A 14,877-nucleotide genomic window follows, 5' to 3' on the forward strand; every position below is an offset into this window, starting at 1 on the left:
ATGTGAACATGGCTACACTGATGTTTGGGAGGTAGCCTGCATGGAGTAACATTTCTGAGAGCACCGCAGCCTGGCTTGATAGGCTGGCAGTTTAGGTACTGTCCAAGTACTCTGAAATGTACTTTGCACCCATAGTTGGTATATCATGAATCAAAGGAGACCATGTGCTTCTCAGAAAGTTTTTCTCTAACTATCAGCCTCCTCTTATCTTACTAGGAGGTTCAGTTGCAGTCTTCTGTTCTTCATCCACAAGCTGATCTCATTTAAGCACTGGGCCATCTAAGGATAGATGGAGCTGTGTCATCTACATATATGCATTTGAGTCATCTGCCCAGTTCATTGAGGGGCCGCATCCAGATGATAAATAGTAAGGCAGCTTTTAAAGCTTCTGATATCACTAGGATCCTGGGAGAATTAACATTTCCAAAGTATTGAAAGTATGAATGTTGTAAGTGGTTTTTCATCAGCCCCTCTTATGAGGCATTATGTGCAAAATTAAGGTATAGAATCTTCATAAAAGAAATAAGCAGCAGTCTTGAAACCGTTTGCTTTCAACTTAAGCTTAAACATCAAAAGTCTGTGGCCTTGTTGTCTTATGCCTCAACAGGTAAATTGTAGATATATAGTGGGTATTTTTTGCATTAAAATTATACTTACCAGATGTTACTTACTTACAGGTAAAAAAAAAAAAATTCACCCAGCAAGGAAGGCTGCACACTAGAAAAAAATGTCAAATCAAACTGGAGGAAAGGAGTTGTACCTCCACAGAGCAGGAATTTATAAATTATCTTGAAGTCATTTACTAAGGACTTCTAGGAAAATGTGGCTGACATTTGATAGTTCAGGTATCTTAACCATTTGCTAGTTCAGGTATCTTAATCCTATCATTTGATCAAATTTAATTTTGATTCCAAAATAGCTTTGCATTATAAATCCAATCCTTTCTCTATCTGTTCCCTATCTTTCTCGGATGAAACCCTTTTTCGTGTGATATGTGAGATGGGCAACATTTCCTTAGGAGATGTTTTTTTTAAATAAAAAACAAAAACCCCAAACCAGACACAGAACCCCCACACTTTCACAGCATATTCATACCACAGAGGTTGTCAGTCACCTGAAATTAAATGTTTTTGATGGTTCCATATCAGTATGTTTTTGGAACTTACTGTATTTTCTCTTACACAACCCATACTTCCTCCCAAAACAGGCTGACAAAAAGTGGGGTGCCCATTACATGCAAGAGAAATGGCTCCCCACAGATCTGGAAATTTGGGAGGGTGGGGGGGCAGTGGCAGCAATAATCACAGCTCTGGAAGCTATGACAGTTAACAGTGCTGCCACTTCCACATTTCTGGACCCCCTGGGAGCCTCTTCCTCTTCCCCTGGCTGAATGACATGGCTTTACATGCTAGATTGGGCTAGCACATGGGGTTTATCCATGGACCTGGACCCAGTATGTGGCTCTGGACTGGTTCATTGGGCTGAATTAACACATGGCCAGCACATAGCTCCAGAGTTGGCATGCAGTCCTCAACTTGGTGCACCAGGCCCACCCCAGCACATGGCCCTGGACCTGTCATGCTGGAGTCATTGTACAGGATCAGACTTGGTGTATGGCCCCAAACCTGGAGTGCTGCATCAGTCTCTAGGCCCTATCTGGTGTGTGGAGTTAGCTTGGGAGCTTGTTTGACTCCCTAACTGCTGCTGCTTTGTTACCAGGAAGGACAATCTCCACTACTTCCCCATCTCCCGCTGTTCAGGCTGCCCTTCCAAAATAAGGTGTATACTGTATGCGAGGGTATGCTCTATATGAAAAAATATGGTAATATCCCATGGGAAGTTCTGATATCTCAATTTTCAACCTGATATAGAATTAATTCTACCAACTGTAGTTCATAAATCGGGATTTCCATTACTTGAGAAATTTCAGCATCTTAAAACTTGTTCTTGTTCAGACTTGGAAGCCAAAATTTCAAAAGTTCTTGTGAACTTAAAACTGCCTGGGCAAGAAAATAATGGTGGAACCATCAAGAGTTACTATGTTTTTGGCATTATCAAAACAAAATATATAGTGTATAATATATAGAAGTTAAAATTATATTAAAATGATAGTCAATTTTTGTTACCTTGTCAAATGTGGTATTTTGATAGAGAAAACAAGGAATTGGCCACAAGTTGTTTAAAAAGGAATGGTCAAATCTTTATATTCCTTTAAAATGTTTCTATTTTGAAACTATTGTATCTTTCAGTGGAAAAAACTGGTTGGTTAAAATATTTTTGCCATCAGTTCTGACCATTACAACTCCCATTCTCTGGAATAAATCGCAAAGGGCCAGATGGTTCACAAAAACAAAACTGCTGATTCTAAGCATGTCCTGTCTTTTGGCAACACTGCTATCCAGCATCCTAAACCACTCTTGCTCTGAACATATGCTAAGCGGTGCCCAGCTGAGGTCCAGAATAGCCACAGTCACCATTTCCCAAACACTGAGCCACTGCAAGGACAGAACTGAGCAACTTCAAATCAGGCTTTTGGTCATCTCTGGGAATTTTTTTTTTTTTTAATGAAAAGGAAACAAATTTACTGGAGTTTATTATGGTAAAGAAGGGTACATGCTCTGTAATTTTCAGAAATAGTAGAGGCTTACAAATCCATGTGGGTCTCTATGGCTGCTAGCATTTTACCAACTGGGCCCTGGCCAGCATGCAGCATTCCATGTTTCTAGATGCATTCTTTTATAAGATGTGCTTAGCCTGAACACCAGAATGAGGAAGAAATGACGTTCTTCTAGCCTTATAACATCTCTCCCCTAAGATGTGTTGGTATATAGAGTCAGTCTTCCTCCCAAGATGTGAATTAAGAGCATATTGCTAGTGTTTGTTTTTCTTTGATGATCTACAGGCCTAAGGACAATCTGAGAGCTAAACTTTTTAAGTGTCTGTCAGCAGTATCTTAGGTCTTAATTTATTTTGCCATTATCCTAGACGCATAGCAGTAATAGCACCTACTTGAAGTTGCAGGCAGGACTTATCCATAACTCACTAGGTATGATAGAAGGATAGATCATGTAAAATTTGTGAGGATGCTTAGCAATAAGGCTATGATAGATGAGGATAAACTTAACATCTGCCTCTTCTACCTGAACTGAATCCTGGTCTGTGTTGCTTAGAAAAAAAACAAAACCAAGAGTTAAAAATAAAGTGCAGTTGTGCTGTTCATCTGATGATCTCAGAATACTTTGCTAAGTAGTGTCTTGTGATTTCCACACCCTTGCAGATTAGGTGCAACAGGTTGACATGATTTGATGTAAGGCATGCAAGATGTCTGTAGCAGAGCCTGGAATAGAACCCAGGTGTCTCAACTCCCAGTTCTGTAATCTAAGCACTAAACTTTATTGGAAACCCTTAAAAAATATGGCTGTTTGCATGGCTTTGTAGCATTGGCAGAGAATATGGGGGCCTTAAATATGGTAACTACATTGATCTGTAGTTGGTGTATGTTGATGCAGTCTAAGACAGGGATGCTTAACCTCCAGCCCGTGGACCAAATATGGCCTGTGGAGCTCCCCATGGGTTGGGCACTATGGTGGCAGGGGAGTGGTGGCCACGCTCCCCCAGCACAGTTGGATCCAAGCCAGGTCACGTCCCCTGCCCCCCTCCCTCCCCCATGGAGCTGAATTGGGGTTGGACCATGCCCCCCCCCTTCCCCCCACTGAGCGAGGCTGCCCCCCAGACCTCTCCACCCAGCCATGTGGGAACCTGTTATGCCTGCTTCTGCCCCTTCCCATCTGGCCCACCAAGGGAAAAGGTTGACTACTGATCTAAGATATGCAGTTAGTCAAACAACCTATGTTACTATGGGGTAGGGGGATTAAGCAGTTCCAGTGCCGTGCTATTTTGGCTACAACATCACTTTAACAACACTGCCATGCTATGATAGAAAGAAAGGTAAGACCCCGCTGTAGCTGCAATGATACAGAGTTGTAAGGTGGTCTTAGACAATGGTTTTGACACACCGTGTACAAATTGCTGAGGTGCGAATATGCAAAGGTGTTAACAATCTTTTTTGGTCAACGGGGTGGGATGGGGGAGGGGTTCAGTCTGTCACTGCTCTGGCTTCTGGTGAGTGGTCTCAGTTGTGTATCTTTGAGCACAGCATGGGCCATCACCAAGTATGATGGTCCCTCGACCATCAGATACCATGATACCATCTGATCATAATGTAATGCATAATGCAGTAACCTGTCATAATGGCTTCTTGCTCCCTGGTCTGAGGACAAACCAAATGCGTGGAGCAAGTTCTAGTCTCCACAGGATAGTCCCCCATGGACTGTTCTGCCACTAACAGGTCAGTAGATCAGACCCTGACTCCACACCATCCTGTTGCCAGCTAGTCCTGGTGGCCATGGCTTCACTGCAGCTCAGAATTTTGCTGAATTGGATGAATCCTTAGCTGTCCCATGAGCATCGGCTTGGAGCCCTTTTTGTGCTATGAGCAGCACAAGGTGACTCAGCAGGGCTGAGGACTGGGCCTTTGAGGTGACCTGCAAGGGTCTTGTTTTTTTCTGAAGCATAGAACTTGCTTGTAACCAGTCCAGAAGGAAACAGAATGTGGCTGTAGTTAAAGGAGAGCAATGGACTACTGCATTTTTTCCAGGTAGCATCCTAAGGAGCTGAGAAGGCTGAGCTGTGGGCTCATGGTGTTCTCTGCCACAATGAGCAATACTCAAGCACCAGCCACAGAGGGGCTTAAAACAGACTTGCTGATGCAATTCTTCCATCGTAGAAGACGAGTCATGGGTTGTACAGAAGAACATGTTATTATGTCCGTCTCTGCAGCCCAGGTTTCAGATGGGATATTGGCAGGGTAAAGAGTACAGACCCTAATCTAGCAGCTGTCACTCACACCAAAGACATGTTTTTACCACATTCCTGCTGGTGCTCCCAGGCACCCCCTGGTCCTGTTTGCAGGCACTCAAACTGAATATGTGGCAGTGAAGCCATTTTAGGGATGTCTCTCTATAACCACTGTCTCCGGTGTGCTGGAGAACACCTGCGGAGGATGTTCCTCGAGCAACCTCACGCCCCATTTTGGGGGCTGGTGCATCTGAATGGTGGGCAGGGCACACCTGGGAGCAGAGGAGCACCTCTCCAGCAGCAGCGAGGGAGCTGGTGTAGATGTACCCAAGCAGTCCTTTATCATGCCTGAAGGCTGACTCGCAGAAGCAAGGGGTAAACTAGGATGAATTCTTCTTTTAACCAGGGGCCTAAACATGGTTCATGTGGCTGGCAGTGAAGTTAACGGGAACACTTGTGAATAGGAATACTGTGAGAAAGTGGGAGGAAGAGTTTGCAATGTCTGGGCCTATGAGAGTCATGCCCTAGATTATTAACCCAGGGCATCACTAAGCTTCCCCACTGGCTGTACTGCTTGTTTATATACGGGTTTCCCTCGCTTTATGCAGGTTCTGTATGTGTGAATTCACTCTTATGTGATGACCCTTTTTATACCAAAAATTTGTTATAAGTGAGGTAAATTCACCCTTATGCGATCGGTGTGTGGTGGAAGCCTGAAGTCACCTGCTTTGTGCAGTGAATTGTGGGAATGACGCGTGCCAAAGATAGCCTCCTGTGTGGATCTGCACTCCTGGCTCGTTGCCTGCGACACGTTTCTGTAGTTGCCATCCCCATTATGACAGTGCCCTGTGCTGTCTGCTGTTGGTGAGTACCACAATTGTCTTGTAAAAGTGGTAGAAATGGGTCTGGGGGTCAGTACAGCTGAGGTCTTGGAAGGTATCCCTATTTGTTACATTGTAAAGTGGGTTCCCTTTATGTGAATTCCAGTGATGCGCCGTTTTCCAGGAACGCGTGTACAGCATAAAACGAGAGAAACCTGTATTGTGCTTTCTTCAGTCTGAAAAGGGGAAATAACATATTGCCAACTACAAACTTTCTAAAATCATGAGGTTTTGTTTTTATAACTAATAAAAGCTTTTAAGGTTTTTCAGACTTTTCTACATGACCATGAGGACTAGAAGCTTAAGTTTATGCCTTCTGTTGTCTCAAAACAGCAGCTGGAGGTTTCTGAGGACAACTAGGAAGGTTATGGGACTCTGTCAGGAGAACTGGGAACACATCCCTCTTGTTTGCAGTGAGTTTGTCCACTTTGCCTTCTTTAAAAAGTAACAATAGCTTTCTTTTGGGGTAAAAATATTTCCCTTACAGCCTTCCTATTATCCATACCTTCAGTACAAGTTTAGGATATTTTTCTTTAAACAGGGTACCAAATTTGATTGCCTTTATGACCATCTTGAATATTTTCCAAAAAGCAAAATACTGGTATATGAAATCATCTACCTTTCTCCTCTTTGAAAATCTTAAGTGCCTGAGGGATTTAAAACAGCAAAGGTTGTTTACTTTCCACATGTGCCTTTGCCAAGGAGAAATAAAAGCTACAACAAAGTGACACACATCCAGAGGGAAGGTTCGGTCTGACTCTTGCTGGGAACAACAGCCCTGTCTCCTGTCCTTTCTGTATCCATTGCAGCTTTGCAGAATGACTCCTGAGTGCAAGAGGGAATAATGGTAGTGGTGCTCAGCATCCTGAACTGGGTATGTTGTGATGTGATGTTCTAGGGCTGTCACTGCAGGAGGAAGTCTACGCCTCGAGTTCTCAGTGAGGTGCAGTTTTATGCCTATGTTTAATTTTAAACACTGACCAATGCCACAGAGTTCAGCAGCACTATTTACATCCTTACAGTTGCTGCAACTTTGTCTTCATCCCTAGCTTCAGTATTCAAGACTGGAATCTAGTCTCTCCAGTTTTATTTTCTAGCCATACCTTTGAACCTGTTAGTTTGCTGTTGATCTATGTGACAGTGGAAAATAATTCCACATGCATTCATGACAGGAAATGTTAGAATGGTTCCTTTAAAAGATTTAACCTTGTGGGCAGGAAACGGGTCATTTTGTTTACTAGACAAGAACAGAACTCCTCCAAAACACGTAACTGACCTCAAAAACACTTCCAATGATCCAACTTCTATGTCAGTTACTTGGTTTTGAAAGTAACAAAAATGAAGTTTTACGTTTGCTAAAAAGGCACATCCTGTACCAGGAAATTGGTCAAACTAAGGTATTTTGTTGTTGTTAAAAAATACATTAAAAAAATTCTGAACTTCCCACCTACCAGGTTTTGGACTACCACCATTTTTTATAACCAAATCCTATGTCCCTAAACATGCTGGTTTCTGATGGATGTGCTAAACAATTTTAATAGATACCAATGATTCTGATGCTAATACATGGCTTTTTTTTTTAATTGATCAATTACAAGACACCAGCCACCTCCAAGAATGGAACATTGTGTTCCAGTTCAAGCATGTCATAAGACCCAGTTTGCTTAATCTGAATTTGCAATCTTGTCTAGTGCTTCTTTGGCATGTTGTGTTTTTTAGGTGAACTTTGGACTGAGGTGAAGTAATGCCACTCTTTCCCTCACATGGGAGACATGACTAAGAATGTTTATGTGGTCTCTGAGTCGTTGAATTCAGGGTTGGCTTGGCTGCAGTTTATCTAGATCGGACAATATCCTGTAACATGATGCTCATTTGTCTAAATTTAAAACATCATAATTTGACAAAAACAAAAAATAGTGATACAGAGGATTTTAATGGGGATCCAAGTCTTGCTTTGGCATGTGTTTGTGTCTGGCTCCCATTCAAGGCAATGAGGAGTTGGCATATACGTGAGAGCAAAATTGGGTCTTTAACTGAAGATACTTTAAAGAAACAAGGATGCTTTATTGTGAGAAGAGGTTCAAAAATGCTTGTAATGTGTTGCATATACCACTTTGGTGTGGTAGGTGTTTCATGGTGGTCTAATGCAAGTATTTTTCATCTGATAAAATGCTAAATAGGAAATAAACTACAAGGAAAAAAGAAAAAACCTCAATGGACTTTGGAGCCCAAATTTGGAAGTCAACAGGAGCGCTTTGGGGTTACCCTAAGTACAGCATCAGGTTACTCTCATCAGGTTCATTTTAAGGCTCTGGTCTGTACTTCATACCACAACAGAACAACGTGGCCCAGGTGCCTGTGGGCAGTTCCCGTGTCAGCTGTATAATCCGTATCACATTTAGTTTGATGAAGACTGGAATTCGTAACTTTGCCAGCAACTAGTTATTCATACATTGGATAAGAGTCTTTACCTTCAAGCCAAAAAACACTCCTCAGCTTGTTCCATATTAATCACATTGTAGGTGTCAGATCTTTAAACAGTCTTATAACTTTAGTGTTTAATTTTATTATCTGTTTCAAGTACAGTCTGATTAGCAGTTTTAGGTTCTGTGTCAATACCTTGCAAAGCATAACTCACATGGACTAATCCCTGGTGGTTTTTAGAAGGAATATTTTTACCATTAAACATCACTAGGTTTTGTTTGGTGCAATTAACCACATCGTTTTGATTTTTCTTCCAAACATGAACTGCTTATTTTTGATAAGGAGTGATGTATGTCATGGCAATGACTGTCCTTTTGGTTGCCAGCAAGGGTAGACTCTGGAGCTGAAAAGTTTGACCTTAAGTATTTGGTGGCAGGGGAGGAGGGGGGCAGACTTTCAAAGGTATTTAGGTCCCTAAAGATGCAGATAGACACTAAATCTATCACCCATTCATTTCCATGAGTCAGATACCTCACCTGTTTAGGCACTTTTGTAAATCCCAGTAGATTTACCCTGTATTTCTAGGCACCTAAATACCTTTGGGAATCTGGCTCTGTCTTCTGGTTGATGACTACAGAAAAGTAACATCCTCCTGAGAATTGAGTACATCTTAGCCAGTGGGTTACGCCATTTACAAAGTATATTCTCTGAATAGCCAATGCCGATCAAGGAGTACAAAACAGCTGCAGTGCCCTTATAGCACCTGTTGACTTTGCTATGGTTCAAGGATGCTTTTGTACCTTCAGAAAAAATGATTTATTGGAGCAGATTCTCTTCCATTCTCCTGAGAATTGGATCCCCAAGGGATAGCGCAGAAGGAGGAAAGGGCAAAGATGTCGTTAATATATCTTTGCAGTGTTCTGATGCTGGGCTGTTGCTGGGAGTGGTCATGGTCTGGGTACCCTGCAGGAATCCTGCCTTACTTCAGTTGCCTATGTGGTGTGTTTTGTTCCTAATCCCTATAACGCCCTTGCTGAATCTCTAAATATGGGGTTTTGAAAGGAGGGTCACATTATGGAATGTTGACAGCTGTCACCTACTGCATCTGCGGTGGGAAAATTCTACATCGGATCATGTCGGCTTCTTAGCAGTTCCCATATGGCACCAGTGCAATGGTGAGGGGCTGTAGCAGGGGCCAGAATCAACTTGCAGCCATTGACAATGTGGCTGTAGCACTATAATTGACTCTCAGCAGATCCCAGTGTGAATTACTGATGCAACTTCCTTTTGGAAGCAGTTTATTGTTTGTGAATCCATGAGAAGACTTCATACTCCCTAACAAAAGATAATTCCTGAGAGTAAGTTTGGACCAAGCAGCAAAAGGACTTTCAAGTTAAGATAACCAGGGGCCTAAGCTCAGAGAAGAAACATGTTTCTGTTTTTAGGGACAGACCCATCCTGAACTTGCTGACATCAATGGGAGCAAGATTTGGCCCAACAAACCCAGGTGTAGGATGACCTTATGTGACTGAGCACAGAGGAAAATAATTTTCTTTACAGGTTCAGATCCCACTGTGTGGCTTTCTCCACTCAGCAATGCCCCTGTCTTGTTAGGCCTCTGCATGGATCAGAAAGTGACCCCCCCCCCCCCCCCCAGTGCTGTGTTTTCCAGTAACACAACAGAACTATCAATGGTTATGTCAATGCTTACTTCCCTTCCCTAATTTACCCGTCTTCCTGCTCATACCTCATTGCTCCATCAGGTGTAAAATTGTAAACACATCTTTGCCCAGACACCCACTTCCAGCCGTTCACAGATGTTTCCTCTTGTGCAGATTTCCTTTTCTCAACTATCCTCCCGTGGCTGTGAATGGAGGTTTTTCTTCCTATAATCTCCCATGAAGACACTTCAAAGTGCCTTTGTCTAACCACATTTTCGGTAATCTGATAATAGAGGGATTGAGACAGCTGCCATTTTGCTCTGTGACGCTGGTGTTTGCATGCTGAACACCTGTTTAAAAAAAAAAGTACCAGTACCATGTTCAGAGGATCCAGGCTCAGAGGCTGAATAAGATGAATAGTGTGGCATCTCTCAACCTATTCTTCATCTTGGAAAGGTACAGCTGTATAAATTGGCTGCATATACAGCTGTTGATAACAACAGCCTCTCATCATATGAGCATCCTTAGTGCACATCTGGAAGTCTCATGCCAGTCCAGAGTCTTATGCTTTGCTTGTGTGGTACTCATGTGAACCAAGCCCAGTCGAGTTTCTAGTGTAGCTCCACAGCTCCAGCCTCTGCAGGCTTTTAAATTTATTAAAAAGAAGGGAGGAAAAAGATGGAGCTAGAATGTTTTCAGTGGTGGCAGCTGAACAGAACAAGGCGCAATGGTCTTGAGTTGCAGCAAGGGAAGTTTAGGTTAGATATTAGGAAAAACTTTTTGTCTAGGAGTGTGGCAAAGCAATGGAATGGGTTATTTAGAGAGGTTGTGGTATCTATCCTTGGAGGCTTTTAAGGACTGGCTCAACAAAGTCCTGGCTGGAATGATCTAGTTGGGGATGGTCCTGCTTTGAGCAGGGGGTTGGACTAGAGGACCTCCTAATGTCCCTTCCAACCCTAATTTTCTATGATCCTACCTACTTCTTTCCCTCCCTCCCTGCCCCCACCATCCCTGCAGCCCCAGGAAGCCTTTGGAGGAAAATGGAGAATCATGGTAGGCTATGCTGCAAGGGGATACTGGGTGAGTGGGAAGAGGCTGTGCCCATCTGCAATCCCTTGTGACAAAGTTCCAGCAAAAGAGCTTGACATCCACTGGTTAAAGCAGCTAATTTTATATGCTTCAAAATTGCCTGCATAGTGTGGGAGAAGGCCTTTTCAGTGGTTAGAACAGGGGATTGGGAACTGGGATTCCTGTTTCTGCCTACACTTGCATTGGGACCTTGGGGCATCACTTTTGCTTGCTGTTCACAGTGTGGATAAATCCTGATTGTTCCCTCAACTGAGGATAGGGGAGAAGGATGTCTGTCCCCAAGAAACGCAGGGAGGACTCAAGATCTTCTGCTGGAAGGCCCTCGGCAAATGCCAGATGCTGGAGCAGCTCTGCACCAGAACAGATTGCTGCTTGTTTAGAGCACAACAATCTGCCTGTTTCTAAAATACTGGAAGCAGGAGGTGGGCAAGCCCTAGTCAACTGGCACCCTGGAGCAGCAGCTTGTGTTTACACGTTCCTCCATCGAGACCAGGGCTGCCGGTTGCATGAGGACATGAGGATATGAGCCGTGTCTGCGTCAGTTCTGTTCGTTACACACTGAGGAGCTGCTCCCTGCACATGGAGCTGTGCAAGCCCAGATTTGAGAGAGCAAAGCATAAACAGCAGCCATTGCTTGGCAGGGTGACGATGTCAATACAGTAACTGGCATTTTTTTTAGCATATTAAAGAAAGGAGGATCATGAGTACCACAAACAAGTAGAATCAGTTCTGCTGTTGGCTTGGTCCTGCTATGACCTACAGGGGCTTATAAGGCTTTACAGAGCTGGCATCACCACCTCTATTAGCTTCACATATGGCGAAACTGAGGCACAGAGTAGTGAAGTGACTTGCATCCTCTTGAGCCTTTTCTCCTACATCTGTCAAGGTGTAGTAGTTCGCTGAAGCTTCTGGTTCCTAATACTGCAGAAGACTCAGGTTTCCATTGAAAAAGGAAGAATTTTTATTTGCAGTGGCAGAAAGACTGTCGGCACTGTGAAACCAGCATGACATAAAGGCTTGAAAGCCAGAAAGCAAGCAATAAGATTTATTACTTAAAAATCTGGTGGTGCTGGGGATACTACTCATGTCTTTGCCTGGCTGCAGCTGGCAGTTCTGGATGGGAGCATCATGCCACTACCCCAAGGATGGCACAGCTATGGGTGAGGGAGCAGAGTGCAAGAGAAGTAAATTGTTGGTCTTAAAGAGCAAAGAGAGGTAGTTAACTGTGTTAGTCAAGTCAGAAAGTAGGGTAGATGCACCGTTTTAGACTCCTTGAGCACAAGCATTCATGAACCCAAGTTTACTTAATCAGATGCTACAATCTTGGAGCAAGCCACAGGCTCTGTAGAGCAAACTGGGACTGTTCCTAAGGTCTAGTTTAAGCTATGTTACCCTCTCTCAGGAATCACAATCAAGGATACATCTGTATTTCTCATTGCTTCTCTGGATCCCAGGTTTACAGTAAAACTGACAGTATCAAGGAAGAGCTGGAAGCTAGGGCCTGTAGATAAATGGAGGGGGCCAAGGGAAAGGAAAATAACCTATTCTGTTATATTCCCCCCCGGTGGTCAGACCTTTTTGCTTCAACTCTCAGTCCAAGGGTCTTTTCTGATTGGATAATGGATTAGCTGGAGAAGGAGGTCTTGTACTCTAGCAAGAAGACCTGCATTAGAGGCATGGTGTGAAATCAAGCTGGTGTGGTGAAAGAGACATTGTCACCTAGAGTTTTCTCAATTGCTGCCTTTTTACAGTTGCCTTTCCCTCTCTTATCTCCTCTGCTGCATGGAACCTCCAGAGGATCTGACCAAGGCCTCAGACATGCACTGGGATTGGTTGGTGTGGACGGACGGTCGCACCCACTGGCCATAATGACAACAGGCCGCAGGGGTTCACATTAGGTGATTCTGATCCAGGGTCTGAGATGATGTACTAACTGTCTAGGGAGCAATAGACTTTATACAGAGAATAGATTTGAGGAAAATGTAGTTTTCCTAGACAGTCATCCCAGGCATTCCTCAGAACCATTACATTGGGGAAACTCCAGTTTCAAAGTGATAGAGAGGTGCCTCTAGTCCAATGGAGGGGTGCCTTGAATCTAAAAAGGTTGAGACCCACTGCCCTAAGATCTATGGCAATTGTCATAAGAGAGTGGGGTGGGTTCCTTCAGATCCGTCTCTCAGTGACAACATTGAGGTGTCTAGGCTCCCTGTGACTGCATTTTGGTACAAAGCACTGAACGCTCCAGTCAGTGAAGGCAATCACAAAGTTGCATAAATAGCAAGAGCCTTGGTACTACTTCCCAAATGCTTTGCTTCTGACTCCCCTGCTTGCACTGCAGTGACCCTGCCAGGAAAAGACTCTCTAAAATGACTGTGCTTCACAGCACTGACCCTGTCCTGGCTGCAGTCACACTTGTACTGCTGTGGGGCATCTTGAAGAAATGCTTCAACAAAGATCTGCTTCTGCTCAGATCTGATGCACGGCTGAGTTTTTAAATCTCCTTGTGCAGACTGCTCATTGAAATGCAAAACCCATCAGAGTTGCTCCTGTCTGCCAGCTTCCCCTGTGACAACCTGATAATCCATGATAATGAAGAATTTTATCTCCATTCTTAAACTGTAGCCATGTCTCTGTATCGCACAATAAATGAGACTGAGCCTTCAGCTATTCTGTAAGCAGGGTGCATGCGAGTTCTAACCAAGGGAACAGACGGTTGGCATTATGAGATGCATTTTGCACTCACCTAAGTATCTTCTGGAACCAGGCAGTAAGCCTAGCCCAGAAGAATGCTGCAGGCAGTCTCTGTCTGTTGCCAGCTGTCTTCTGGGGGTGAAACCTGCTCCCGCTGAGATCGACCATAACATTCCCTCTGGGGTCAGTATTCACCTTTGATGCCTTCACCTCTAGGAATAGCCACTGAGCCTTTTTTCTTTGAGTGCTTGTCCAGTGCTGAAATAGGGAACAATATTGTTTAGATATACTAAATACCCTATTTTCCAGGGAGACTAGCTATGCCTGCTGTTGTCCCAGCATTGATAATGCAGACCTGGTGGCCCTGAGGCTGGACTGTGCTGTGCTGGTTTTCAATGCATCCTTTTACTGTTGACAACAATGGCATTCCTATAGACAACACAACCCAAAGAATTCAGATTTCTGCACAAGTCCCATCCCCTTTTCTCTCCTTCCACTACCTGTGGCCCCAGGAATCTGCTTGGGCTGGGAGCTGGGTGAATATTGCTCCAGGGATGTTCACAATTCTTTGGTCTTCCATAAGCATTCCTGCAAGTGGCTTTTGTTTGTTTGTAGGAATGTGCTCAGAATGTCTCGCGTGCATTTTAACGAGTGCTCGCCCATCTTACCATGTGACTCTAGCAACCAATCAGCTGAAATACTCAGAAGGCTTTCTGAGGCTGAAATTTATTCATGGAAAACATCCATTGATCACTTCTGAATAGTGAAGGAATTGAGGAAAACTGCAATCTGTTCAAAGAAAGAACTAAACTGAAAGGAAGGATAAGCTATTTTCTCTAACTGGAGAAAAAAGGCAGTTGAAGTTTGAATTCCATTGTTAATAATGATGTTAATACTGAATACATTGCAAACAACACAAACAAATGCGTTTCTTCCTCCCAAGGGAGTCTGGCATGTTGCTGTCTCCTCCTGTTTGATTTTTGCCACTGTCAAGGCACTGGGCTAGTGATCCAGAGAGCAGACACCCAGCATCTTGCAGGACTGGCTTGCCTTCCCCTGTACCAGGCCTGAATGTGTAAAAAGCAATAACAGGGGATCATTTACCTCCTATGCCACTTCTGACCTGAATTGCAGCTAGACTTGGATTTTCTTCTGCTCTTCAGAGTAGGGCTTGGACAGGGACCAGAAAGGAGTCGTGGGCAGCTTGTCTGGGGGATGGGGGAAAGGCTGGCTCTCTGCCACTGCCCGTACACTCCTGGGGGGCATGGGGGACA

At 43.8% G+C, this 14,877-nt stretch overlaps 1 long non-coding RNA gene across 1 annotated transcript; it reads right to left on the reverse strand.

The window, feature by feature from the left end:
• Positions 1 to 9,831: 9,831 nt before the first annotated feature.
• Positions 9,832 to 14,238, reverse strand: LOC132243986 (uncharacterized). Its single transcript, XR_009455589.1, has 3 exons — positions 14,104 to 14,238; positions 13,656 to 13,861; positions 9,832 to 10,173 (listed from the first exon to the last, which is right to left on the reverse strand). It is a non-coding gene; the product is annotated as an uncharacterized LOC132243986 (long non-coding RNA).
• Positions 14,239 to 14,877: the final 639 nt, after the last annotated feature.

The sequence above is a fragment of the Alligator mississippiensis genome, chromosome 11 (assembly GCF_030867095.1).
Source record: "Alligator mississippiensis isolate rAllMis1 chromosome 11, rAllMis1, whole genome shotgun sequence".
Lineage (NCBI taxonomy): Eukaryota > Metazoa > Chordata > Crocodylia > Alligatoridae > Alligator > Alligator mississippiensis.